Genomic DNA, 12,141 nt, shown 5'->3' on the forward strand with positions numbered 1-12,141 from the left:
GGTTGCTAAACTGGTAAGATACAAGCCGAGAGCTTCCACAAGCCACCACCTGAGAAAGCCTGCCCTGAACATGAAAAAGCCTACATATTTGAGACAGAAGATGGAGAGAGAAAAAAAACCAAGACCACACATCACTTGAGTCCCTGGATCGAGCCACGTCTGCAGCTAGCACTACCTCTGGACTTTCAGTTATGAGAAAAACAAATTATATATGTGTAGACTTTTTTAAAATTTGTTGTTGTTTTGTTGTTTTGCTTCAGCCACTTTGAGCCAGGTTTCTGCTGCTTGCAACCAGGAGTCCTAACTGATACATAAGTTTAATCAAGTTTCCTTGCAGCTTTATTGAACCACTGAGTCCAAGAGTTGACATTCACCTCATCGAAAGCCAGAGCACCGGGAGTAGCAACTGAATGTGTTTCATTTTAGAAGTAAGTATTGAGAGACCTGCTCTGTGTTCCTAGAAATCTCTGCAGAGCACATCAGTCTGAAGTAGTGTTTCCCAGCCCTTTCATGCTGAGGTATGCATAGAAAATTACAAAAGTGTATAAGGCACAATGGGGTGAGCAAAGGCAATTGGCCCAAGGCCTGAGGCATCCCAAGTCCCTGTCAACTAACTTGAAAGCTGAAAGGACCAATATCCAGGCACACCTAGCACCATGTGCCAGTTGGGAAGCTCAAATCTAGAGCATATGGGTGTAAAGGTAGAAGGTGGGGAAACATGTTTCAGAGCCAATCCTCAATTGAGTCTTCCCTTGACGAGATGGATGACTTGTCTTATCTAACAATGCATTCTTCAGTCCCCATATGCCATTCTGGAACAACAATCTTCTAAATTATTGGCATTGTTTTTCAAAAACAGGCTGCCAAAACCCAGCTGTTTCTGCATAGTCAGGCTTTCTGGGGCGTGTGGCTCAGAATCGTGGGAAGGACCCCAGCTCTGGTGAAACAGCTTTTGCTCTCTGCAGCAGGCCCAGACTTTCCGCCAAGAAATAAGGAGGCAGAAGGTTGCCAGATTGGGGGTGGAGGGAGGAGTATCCATCGAGCTGGTCCAAAAGAATGCCATTATTTAAGAATGATTGAAGAGTTTCTTCAAGACTGGCCAAAGGAGTCATTCTCTTTGAACTCTGGGGGTTTAAGAATGTTGAACACCCAGTATGCAGATTCTTCTGTTGACCTGCGGTGGTAAAAGAAGGATGGAGGGGTGGAAAGAGCTTCTTCATAAATCCAGTAGCTAGACTTTGCTGATAAGTGCAAAGAATCTGAGAGAAAGTATGCTGTTCTTGCTGTTTTCTAACAACCTTGTCTTCCTGTTTTTCCAGCAATTATTACCCAACTTTCTTGGATGGATGACCTATCAACAAGTCAACAAACATTATCAAACATGGTCTAGATGCAAGACAGATGTAAGGGATATGAGAGAAATACAAAGATAACTAAGACTTAAAGCCGACAACAAGTAGAGAACACAGAGACTTTTGTAACTAAGTCAAAAGTTGTTGGCTGCCATTGGGTCGGCTCCAACTCATAGCGACCTTATGTGCAACAGAACACAACACTGCCTGGTCCTCTGCCATATTCACGATCATTGGTGTGTCTCAGTCTATTGTCGTGGCTATTGTGTCAGTAAGTCTAAAGTTGTTGTCTTTGTTAGCTGCTGTCGAGTCGGCCCCCAGCACATGGTGACACCATGCACAATGAAACACAATCCTGCCTGGTCTGCTGCTGTAATCCTGACTGGTTGTGGATCAGACTGCTGTGATCCATAGGGTTTTCACTGGCTGATTTTCTGAAGTAGATCGCCAGGCCCTTCTTCCTAGTCTTAGTCTATAAGCTCTACAGAAACCTGTTCAGCATCATAGCAAAACACAAGCCTCCACCTAACAGAGGGTTAGTGGCTAGGCATGAGGTGCGTTGGCTGAGAGCTGAACTGGGTCTCCAACATGGAAAATGAGATTTCTACCACTGAACAAGTTATTGTTGTTAAATGCCGTCAGGCTGGTTCCAACTCATAGCAACCCTATGCACAACAAAAGGAAACACTGCCCGGTCCAGAGCCATCTCACAATAGTTGCTATGTTTGAAACCATTGTCGCAGCCACTGTGTCAATCCATCTCCTTGAGAGTTTTCCTCTTTTTCGCTGACTCTCTACTTTACTAAGCATGGTGTCCGTCTCCAGGGAATGATCCCTCCTGATAACATGCCCAAATTACATGAAATTAAGTCTTGTCATCCTCACTTCTAAGGAACATTCTGGCTATATTTCTTCCAAGACAGGTTTGTTCTTCTGAAAGTCCACGGTATATTCAATATTCTTTGCCAACACCACAGTTCAAATGTATCAATTCTTCTTTCATCTTCCTCATGCATTGTCTAGTTTTCACATGCATATGAAAAAAAAAATTTTTTTTTTTTTGCATATGAGGCAATTGAAAATACCATGGCTTGGGTCAGGGAGTGCACCTTAGACCTCAAGGTGACATCTTTGCTTTTTAACACTTTAAAGAGGTCTTTTGCAGCAGATTTGCCCAGTGCAATACATTGTTTGATTTTTTTTTTTAATTTTTATTGTGCTTTAAGTGAAAGTTTACAAATCAAGACAGTCTCTCATACAAAAATTTACATACACCTTGCTTTGTACTCCTAGCTACTCTCTTCTAATGAGACAGCACTCTTCTCTCCACCCTGTATTTCTGTGTCCATTCAGCCAGCTTCTGTCCCCCTCTGCCCACATAGTCTCATGTGTTTACTTGATCCAAGAAGCTCACTCCTCACCAGTATCATTTTCTATCCCATTGGCCAGTCCAATCCCTGTCTGAAGAGTTGGCTTTGGGAATGGTTCCTGTCTTGGGCTAACAGAAAGTCTGGAGACCAGGACCCCCGGGGTCCTTCTAGTCTCAGTCAGACCATTAAGTCTGGTCTTTTTATGAGAATTTGAGGTCTGCATCCCACTGCTCTCCTGCTCCCTCAGGGGTTCTCTGTTGTATTCCCTGTCAGGGCAGTCATCAGCTGTAGCTGGGTACCATCTAGTTCTTCTGGTCTCAGGCTGATGCAGTCTCTGGTTTATGTGGCCCTTTCTGTCTCTTGGGCTCATAATTACCTTGTGTCTTTGGTGTTCTTCATTCTCCTTTGCCCCAGGTGGGTTGAGACACATTTTTGATTTCTTAACTGATGTTTCCATGGGCGTTGATTGGGAATCCAAATAAAATGAAATCCTTGACAACTTCCATATTTTCTCCATTTATCATGATGTTGCTTTTTGGTCCAGTTGTGAGAACTCTTGTTTTCTTTATGTTGAGGTATAATCCGTACTGAAAGCTGTAGTCTTTGATCTTCATCTGTACATGCTTCAAGTGTTCTTTGCTTTCAGCGAGCAAGGTTGCGTCATCTGCATATCACAGGTTGTTAATGAGTCTTCTTCCAATCCTGATGCTGTGTTCTTCTTCACATAGTTCAGCTTCTTGGCTTCTTTGTTCAGCATACAGACTGAATAAGTATGGTGAAAGGGTACAGCCCTGACACACACCTTTCCTAATATTAAACCACGCAGTATATACCTGTCCTGTTCGAACGACTGCCTCTTGCTCTATGTACACGTTCTGCATGAGCACAATGAAGTGTTTTGAATTCTCATTCTTCTTAATGTTATCCATAATTTGTTATAATCCACACAGTCGAATGCCTTTGCATAGTCAATAAAACACAGGTAAATGTCTTTCTGACCAGCAGCAACAACATCCCTCATTACATATTCTCTTCCGAATCTGGTTTGAATTTCTGGGGGTTCCCTGTCGAAGGACTGCTGCAACTGTTTTTGAATTATCTTCAGTAAAATTTTACTTGCATGTGCTATTAATGATATTGTTTGATAATTTCCACATTCTGTTGGATCACCTTTCTTTGGAATGGACACTTTCATGAATCTCTTCGAGTCGGTTGGCCAGGCAGCTATTTTCCAAATTTCTTGGCATAAACAAGTGAGCGCTTCCACTGTTGCACCCGTCTGTTGGTATTCCATTAACTCCTGGACCCTTGTTTTTCGCCAGTGTCTTCAGTGCAGCTAGGACTTCTTCCTTCAGTACCATCAGTTCTTGATCATATGCTACATCCCAAAATGATTGAATGTTGACCAATTCTTTTCAGTACAGTGACTCTGTGTATTCTTTCCATCTTCTTTTTTTTAAAATTGTGCTTTAAGTGAATGTTTACAGCTGAAGTTAGTTTCTTATACAAAAATTTATACACACATTATTATGTGACCCTAGTCGTTATCCCTGTAATGTGACAGCACACTCCTCCTTTCCACCCTGGATTTTCCATGCCCATTCAACCAGGTCCTATCCCTTTCTGCCTTCTCATCTTGCCTCTGGACAGGAGCTGCCCATTTAGTCTCATGTATCTACTTGAACTAAGAAGCACACTCTCCACAAGTTATCATTTTATGTCTTATAGTCCAGTCTAATCTTTGTCTGAAGAGTTGGCTTCAGGAATGGTTTTAGTTCTGGGTTAATAAAGAGTTCAGGGGCCATGTCCTCTGGGGTTCCTCTAGTCTCAGTCAGACCATTAAGTCTGGTCTTTTTACAAGAATTTGAGTGCTACACCTCACTTTTCTCCTGCTTCATCAGGGACTCTCTGTTATGTTCCCTGTCAGGGTGGTCATTGGTGGTAGCTGGGCATACCTAGATCTTCGGGTCTCATGCTGATGGAGTCTCTGGTTTATGTGCCCCTTTTTGTCTCTTGAGCTAATATTTTACTTGTGCCTTTGGTATTCTTCATTTTCCTTTGCTCCAGGTAGATTGGGGCCAATCGATGCATCTTAGGTGGCCGCTTGCTAGCTTTTAAGACCCCAGACACCACTCACCAAAGTGGGATGCAGGACAATTTCTTAATAAACTTTGTTATGCCAGTTGACCTAGGCTTCCATCTTCTTTTGATGCTTCCTGCATCAGTTAATATTTTCCCTGTAGAATCCTTCAGTATTGCAACTTAAGGCTTGAATTTTTTCTTCAGTTCTTTCAGATTGGGAAATGCTGAGCCTATTCTTCCCTTTTGGTTTTCTAACTCCAGGTCTTTGCACATTACATTATAATACGTTATTTTGGTCTTCTTGAGCCACCCTTTGAAATCTTCTGTTCAGCTCTTTTACTTCACCATTTCTTCCTTTTGCTTTAGCTGCTGCTCTGCATTAAGAGCAAGTTTCAGAGTCTCTCCTGACATCCATTTTGGTCTCCCCCCGCCCCGCCCCCCGTCTTTTTAATGACCTTTTGCTTTCTTCATGTATGACATCTTTAATATCATCCCACAACTTGTCTGGTCTTCAATCACTGGTGTTCAATGCATCAACTCTATTCTTGAGATGGTCTCTAAGTTCAGGTAAGATATACTCAAAGTTGTACTTTGGCTCCGTTGGACTTGTTTTAATTTTCTTCAGCTTCAACTTGAACTTGCATATGAGCAATTGATGGTCTTTTCCACAGTCGGCCCCTGGCCTTGTTCTGACTGATGATACTGAGCTTCTCCATCATCTCTTTCCACAGATACAGCTGATTTGATTCCTGTGTTTTCCATCCAGTGAGGTCCATGTGAACAGTCACCATTTATGTTGCTGAAAAAAGGTATTTCTAATGAAGAAGTCAGTGATCTTGCAAAATTGTATCATGTGATCTCCAGCGTCGTTTCTATCACCGAGGCCATATTTTCCATCCTTCTTCGTTTCCAACTTTCTCATTCCAGTCACCAGTAATTATCAATGCATTTGATTGCCTGTTTGATCAATTTCAGACTGCAGAAGTTGGTAAAAAATTTCAATTTCTTCAGCTTTGGCATTAGTGGTTAGTGTGCAAATTTGAATAATAGTCAAATTAACTGGTCTTCTTTGTAGTCATATGGATATTACCCTATCACTGACAGTGCTGTATTTCAGGATAGAACTTGAAACGTTCTTTTTGACAATAAATGTGATTCCTCTTCAATTTGTCATTCCCAGCATAGCAGACCAGTAGGCTAGGCAGAGCTTCCAGCATCACAACAATACACAAGCCACCACAGTACAACAAACTGACAGACGAGTGGTTGCTGAACCAACTAGAGAGCGATAAATGCCTCAAGAGAGGTACAAGCAACATGTTATGGAAACATGAGGAAGGGAAGGGGAAGAGAATTTCAATGGGGTTGGAATGAGCGTGATGACAATGTAGGAAGGCTTCCTAGAAGAAATCTCACATGGACCGGTCATTAGGGATAAAAAAAAAAAAAAAAAGGAATGCCATTCCCAGTGGTCTCTGACCTCAGAAGGGTCGTCACTGAAGGAAGAGGATGATGTCCTGTGTGTTTCCCACCCCACCCTGTGCACCTCCCACACTGAGGCTGCTCTGCATCCTTTCAGAGGGCAGTGGGCTGCCTCGGCCTCCTCCCTGTCCTGAGGAACCATTTATCTGCCTCAGGATTCTTGCTGACCAGATCCTATTAGCGAGCATGTGGCTTGCTGTGCTTGGTTTTGAAACCCCACACACTCCTCTTCATAGTCAGTGGGCTGGGCTGGAACTCGATCCTGGCAAACCTTTCCTCATGAGAGCAAAAAGCCAAATGCACTATCTCCTGTTGTCTTAACAACGTTCCAGTTTATTAACCCATTTGTGGCTGGCTTGTCTGCCGGCTCAAGTACCAGGGTCTCCTACCTCGTTTTTTTTTGTGTCTTGGGAAGAAGACAATGTTAGCAGCTGAATTTATTCAATTTACGACTATTTACTGAGCTTAAATATGAAAACAACGGAGCTCTATGATTTACGAAGAGGATTAAGCTTGGCAAGTCCACGTAGCTGGTTTGGGGGAAAATTCTTGTGACATCAGACTGTAGTGGAAGCAACTAAAGTCCATACCATGAGCTTACTTTAAAAAGATCGTTTAGTTTTATGCTCTAACTCACCTTACCCTGACAACCAGTAGACTCTACTCGGAATACAAAAGTTAGCACAGCGCAACAGAATTGGAGATCCCTAGGATTGTCAATCTGAGATCCTGTATTGTTCCTTTGTTATTCCCAGTATCTCTCAAGAAAGGGATATCTAAATAAATTAATCTTCATGATCATCCTGCTTTGAAAGAGGAGAAGAGACTTGCCCAAAGTCACTCATTTTCAAATCCAGTCTCTTCCAACAACAGAACACTGATTTTGGGGACTAGGAACCCAGAGACTTTGGGTGTGATCTCAGCTCTGCAAATGGCCTGCTGGGTGACCTTGAGCAAATCACATCACATTCCTGTTCTCCAGATTTCTCAGCTAAGCTACAAATGTCCCTTCCCTGTGAAGACTTCCCTAACTCCCTTGGATAGAATCACTGGCTCCTATGACAGTCTATGGCGGCCATGTGGTGGGTCCTGCTCCCAGTATCCTCCCTTCTCCCACTCCCATTTCCTGTGATTCTTCCAGGGATCCTTGCCTCCTAACTTGAACAAGAAACATGGGCTGAAGCCTACCCACAGCATTCCCTCTGGCCACAATGATTGCTTCAGGGAACCTATTATTACCTCAGATCTCTTCTTCAATTTCTTTTTGCCAAGACAGATAAAATTTTACCATCAAAACCCAACTCCAGTATGGCAAAATTTCAACTTTGTTCTTCCGAAACCAAAGGGTAGGAGGCTTCAGAGACTTGAGGGTTCTTTAAGTACCGCTTTGGGAATTATGAGAAGTGTTCTGTGAAAGCCAGTCATAAAATTTTAATTCGTGGACCCAGAAAATTCCACGAGGTTTACAGCTTTGGAGTCTGGGCCGGGATGCACAGTTTATTTGTTTGAACATCTTGCTAACAAGCCCAAGTTCAAGGCTTCTTCTGTTTGTGCCAATCTGCTCGTCATAGTGGAAAACCCTGGCCCACAACCACCTACTACACTCCCCACCCAGCTTTCCTCCCAAGGGAGAAAAGTTTAGGATGTTTGGGTTTTCCCTGCCTGCTGACAGGTGGGATGAGCTTCAAGGTTTAAGCACAGAAGCAGGATATGACAGACTCGAGTATCCAGATGTTCTGTGACTGGGGTTGGTTTCTGAGAACCATCCTCAATCATCCTTGAACTCACAGTCCAATTCATTCACCTGGAATTTTATGAAAATCAGCATGCAATCTACACTCATAAAAAAAAATGGTTAATAATAATCCTTAGAAAAGGCTGGAGTGTGAAAAAGTTGAAGAAAAAAAGGTAATAAGGGGACAGAAGAGCAGACGGAGCAGCTCCCAGGGTTTCTGCAAATGCATGACCTTCTTACTTCTCAGATGTAGGGTGATTAAAAAGCAGTGGGGGGTCCCAACGGAGTCTCCAGTCAACAGTCCTTTAACAAATACTTCTCAAGCCCCAACCATGTGCCAAGTGCAAGGAAAACAGCAGTGAGTAAGGTAATATTTCTCCCCTTCATGAAGTTTACAGCTAAGAGATGGACAGACAATAAACAAAGAAATGCACAAGAAGACAAATATCAATCAGTGGTTCTAAAAAGTGTGGTCGTCAGACCAGGAGCATCAGCATCACCTGAAAGCCCAGTTCCCACCCAGAGCTACTGAATTGCTGAGAGTGGGACTGCGCAATCTGTGTTTGAAGCTCTCTAGATGATTTTGATGCACACTCAAGTTTGAAAACCACTGTTACGGATAATGTTAAGGGCTGTGATCTAGAGTAACTCCAGGGGGAAGTGGTTACTTAAGATAGGGTGGCCAAGGAAAGGCTCTTTAAGGAGATGACATTTGAACTGAACTAAAGCCTGAGAAACTCCACCTGTCTGTCAATCTGTTGTACTGTGGTGACTTGCGTCTTGCTGTGATGCTGGAAGCTACACCGCCAGTATTTCAAATACCAGTAGAGTCACTCATGGTGGACAGGTTTCAGCAGGGCTTCCAGACTAAGACAGACTAGGAAGAAAGGACTAGTGATCTATTTCCAAAAATTAGTCAATGAAAACCTTACGGGTCATAACAGAAGACTGTCCGACAAACTACTGGAACATGAGGCCTCTAGGTTGGAAGGCACTGTACCATAGCCACAACGATGAACTCAACCATACATGAAGATGGCACAGGACTGGGCAACATTTCATTCTGTTATAAACAAGGTCATGATGAATCTGAGTTGACTCAACTGCAACTAACAACAACAACAAAGCCTGAAAAATGAGAATGAGCCAGCAATGTGAAGAGCCAGAAGAGAGCTCCAAGCAGAGGGAAGAAGAAGTGCAAAGGCTCTGAGGCAGGGAAAAGCCTGGCGTGCTTAAGGAAGAGAAGGGAGGCCAGAGAGAGCATCTGGGGCATCTTATGGGATGAGCAGGGCTGCAAGTCAGCAAGCCTGCATTCTGGTTGCCTCTACCTCAGATGAACTGTGGAGATGCTGCGACAGTCATGGAGCCCTTCCAAGTATTCTCTAACAGGAGAGATAATATTAAGCCTGCCTACCTCACTAGGATATTTTGAGAATTCAATGAGTTAGTCGATACAAAACCATTTGGAAAAGTGAGAGGCAGTGCTTAAGTGGAAATTATTATAACTAAAAGAGCCAGTTATGGATGCCATCCAGCCTCCCACAGTGAGAAGCCAACAGACTACAGCCCAGTGACACCTGGTCCCTGGCCACCACCTGCTCTCTGGAGCGATGTAAGATTGAGAAGATCATAGGAAAAAGCTCTGTTTAGATCTAAGGTGGGAGAGTTCCCAGAAAAGTCTGAGTGTGGAACCCATAAATTTTCGACCCTAATGTCAATCCAAGAGGACTCTTGGCTTCATAAAGAGCTTGTGTTTTACTCCAGCTGATTACAAACCTGCCCCAGGTGTTCTAAAGGCAGTGCCAAATCTCCCACAGAGCCACGCCACGTGCTAGCATCACAGTCAGAGCCAAATTCATCGCTATCCACTGATGCCTATCCTAGCTCCTGGAGGGACTCAGCAAAAGGCTCAGCTCCACCTCAGGCTTAGAGGGCTCAGACCAGGAGCCTAAGAACGGGAGGTGAAATCATGAGGTGGCCCAGTAATAACCGCTAGAGCTTATATAATACGAGAAACCACTGCCTGAAATGAGAAGGTTCTCCAGTATTTCCATCAAGAAGCTACCCTTCACTTGGTTGTCATAAGCATCTTCACATCCTGAGTGGTCAGGGCTAGAGGGAACCTTAGAGACTGTGGTCCAGCCCCATTTGCATTGATGAGAAAATGGAGCCTCAGAAAGAGAAGGGACAGGAGCAACACCACCCAGTGAGCTTGATGCGGTACTAAGATTAGACCAAGACCCTACCCAGTCCACTGGACCCCTACATCAAAAGCCTTCTTCAGATGTGAGCGTACCACTTTCACACTCAGAAACCATCACTCACACAACTAAGTCCCAGTCAATCTCATGGCATTCAAGGTCTCACAGTCTAGTTCCCACCCACCTTCTTAGCCTCATTGCTGTGGATTGAATTGTGTCCCCGCAAAATATGTGCTGAAATCCTAACCCCTATAACTGTAGATGTAGCCCTGTATAGGAGGGGTTTCTTTTGTTATGTTAATGGGTCAAACCAGTATATGGTGGGTCCTAAACTTAACCACTTCTGAGTTATAAAAAAGCAAATTATAAACAGAAACACACAGTAGGGAAAGCATGACAGATGACTGAGACAGACGCATCTACAAGCCTGGGAATGTCAAGGATTGCTGGCAGCTGCTGGAAGCTGAAGTAGGCAAGGAAGGGCCGTCCTCTAGGCCTGTACCCTGAATTCGGACTTCTGGTCCCCTGAACTGGGAAAATAAATTTCTGTTCTTTAAAACCACTCACTTGTGGTATATTTTGTTACGGCAGCATATGATAACTAAGACACTCATCTCTCACCTTTTGCCTTGCCCACCCCAGCCATGCCCATGCTGCAGCACACACTGTCACGAATGGGCAGGTGAGAGCTCATAACCCTGGCTGGCCCTCACCAACATTCGTCAAGTATGTCACGGACTTACTTGCCTCCATACCGTTGCCCATGCTGTTGCCTCACCCCAGACTGCCCTTCCCTAGCCTCTGACGTGAAAACCCTACTCAGTTTTCCAAAGATTCATTTCAAGGCCAATATGTTGTTGTTGTTAGGTGCCATCACATTGTTTCCAACTCATAGCGACCCCAAGTACGACAGAATGAAATGCTGCCCGGTCTTGCGCCATCCTCACAATTGTTGCTATGTTTGAGCTCATTGTTACAGCCACTGTGTCAATCCATCTTGTCAAGGGTTTTCCTCTTTTTTGCAGACCCTTTACTTTACCAAGAATGATGTCCTTCTCCAGGGACTGGTCCCTTCTGACATCATGTCCAAAGCACATGAGACAAAATCTTGCCATCCTCACTTATAAGTGAGGCCACTATATCTCTTATGCATTGAATTGTGTCACCCCAAATTTATGCTGAAGTCCTAACCCCTGGTACCTGTAAACATGACCTTGTTTGGAAATAGGATCTTTGAAGATGTTATCAGCTAATATGAAGGTGCCCTGGTGGCACAACAGTTGATCACTCGACTGCTAACAGAAAGGTTGGCAGTTTGAAGGCACCCAGCGGCTTCATGGGAGAAAGACCTGGCGATCTGCTCCCCTAAAAATTACAGCCTAGAAAACCCTATGGGGCAGTTCCACTCTGTCACATGGACTTGCTATGAGTTAAAAACTGACTTGACAGCATCTAACAACAACAAATTAATATGAGTTTGTACAAGAGCAGGGTGGGTCCTACTCCAGTCTGAGCGGTATCCTATAAAAGAGTTACAGAAAGACACACAGGGAAGATGGCCATGTGACCGTGGAGTTATGTTGTAAGCCAAGGAACATCTGGGGCTACCAAAAGCTGAGAGAGATAAGAAAGGATACTCCCTTAGAGCCTTCAGAGAGAACATGACCCTGCCAGCACCCTGAATTCAGACTCCTAGACTTCAGAACTGTGAGACAATACATTTCTGTTCTTATAAGCCACCTAGTTTATGCTATTTTTTTTTTGGCAGCCCTTAAAAACTAATACAATATTCCTTCCCCAGAGCAGAATTAACATTCCTTGTGGGCGTCCTATAGCACGTGGCACGTACAGCTCTCTGTCCGCCTCACATGCTAGCTCAGATACTGGTTCTGATTAGTTATGTACATCTGCCGCTGTCA

The 12,141-nt window shown here is 43.9% G+C and overlaps 1 protein-coding gene across 1 annotated transcript in view; it reads right to left on the minus strand.

Annotated features, from left to right (window-relative positions):
- Window positions 1-12,141, minus strand: part of FBLN5 (fibulin 5) — a 96,310-nt gene that overhangs the window by 56,916 nt on the left and 27,253 nt on the right. The gene's annotated exons all lie outside the window — the stretch shown is intronic.

This window comes from Loxodonta africana, chromosome 10 (assembly GCF_030014295.1).
Source record: "Loxodonta africana isolate mLoxAfr1 chromosome 10, mLoxAfr1.hap2, whole genome shotgun sequence".
NCBI lineage: Eukaryota > Metazoa > Chordata > Mammalia > Proboscidea > Elephantidae > Loxodonta > Loxodonta africana.